The 1,263-nt window shown below is 34.7% G+C and overlaps 1 protein-coding gene across 1 annotated transcript in view; it reads right to left on the bottom strand.

Annotated features, from left to right (window-relative positions):
* Positions 1-896, bottom strand: part of LOC104982074 (phosphorylase b kinase regulatory subunit alpha, skeletal muscle isoform-like) — an 8,047-nt gene extending 7,151 nt beyond the window's left edge. The window contains exons 1-2 of the mRNA XM_010831404.1: positions 696-896; positions 158-237 (exon numbers count right to left, since the gene is read on the bottom strand). The gene's annotated coding sequence lies outside the window, so the exon portion shown is untranslated. The remainder of the gene's footprint in view (positions 1-157; positions 238-695) is intronic.
* Positions 897-1,263: the final 367 nt, after the last annotated feature.

The following is a 1,263-nucleotide window of genomic DNA, read 5'->3' as shown; positions in this document are numbered from 1 at the left end:
CACTACAAACATTCTCACATCGAGGGTCCCTGATAGAAGGTCACACGCACAGGACATTATCATCCATTTGTAGATTAGGACAACAGAATTGTGGCCAGTCCTCACAGCTCTAAAATTTCAGAGAAGCTTGATCAAACCCAAACAAAACCATACTAACGCAGAGATGGTCTTCTCTCGAGGTTCTGGGGGGAGTCCCACTGTCAAATGTTTCTGATGGGAGAGAAGGTCTGTGCAGGCCTACAAATAAACAGCGTAACAGTATTACCCTTCACAGAATACTTCAGATTTCCATGAAAATTCCTCTTTACAGCCTAGAAACCTTTGCTCCCCCTTTAATTTAATGACACATCAGTCTTTTCCTTAGGAAATGCCATGAACATCAGAAAAGAGAGATTTCTATGAAGGTATTTTTATTTCCTAAGAGGTAGGATCTTTTAGTCTAGTGTAAATTCCTTCTTAAGATCTATGATTTTTATAGTTTTTAACACCTCTATAAGTCTACAGTTTATATGCTTCGGTATTAAATATTTGACACTCATAAAAAAAAGGTTAACTGATATCAGAAATTTTATGTGGGAAAAACAACAGTTCAAATGATTAGATGCTGTGGTGATTTCCTTAAAAAACTTCAGAAACAAATTTTTTTAAAAAGCACCTCCATTTAGATTTGATATAAATTTAAGAATTCATAGTACCTCATCGAGTGCTTCCACCTTCTTCCTTAAGATTCCAGAGATGTATCTGATCAGGCCCCAGTGACGAATTTCTCCAACTTTGCCATATAGCTCAGTAAGCAGCTCTCTGACTGTGATGCTCTCTTCATCATACAATCCAGTGTCCCAGTCAGGTCCTCTGAAATGTTAAAGGCAGGCCTACATTAATTATAAATAAAGCTACAGGCAACAATCTTTCATTTGTGTTATAATGAGTGTGCCTGTTTTTGATAGGTCTCTCTCATTAGGAAATGAATGTTATTTACTGTGAATTCTTATAAAAAAAAACTATTTTAATAGTCAGTACTGAGAGCCAAATATCTAGACAAGAATAAGTCTTAGTTTCAGTTGTGTTTTGACAAAATGCATTCTTTTACCCTATCAATGGGCTTCAAGGTAGCTGAAATTAAAGTCAAAGATTTAATTTAACTACTGTAAGTTCAGAAAGTATGGTGCACTTAGGGAAGTAATGAAGAAGAAAAAATTTGCTTATTTTTAAAAGATATATATCATATACATTATTGCTATAAAAATTTATATAATGCAAGTC

The sequence above is a fragment of the Bison bison genome, unplaced genomic scaffold (genome assembly GCF_000754665.1).
Source record: "Bison bison bison isolate TAMUID 2011002044 unplaced genomic scaffold, Bison_UMD1.0 scf7180017859756, whole genome shotgun sequence".
Taxonomy (NCBI): domain Eukaryota; kingdom Metazoa; phylum Chordata; class Mammalia; order Artiodactyla; family Bovidae; genus Bison; species Bison bison.
The sequence above is the reverse complement of the archived record's forward strand: the minus strand, read 5'-3'. Positions and strand labels throughout refer to the sequence as shown.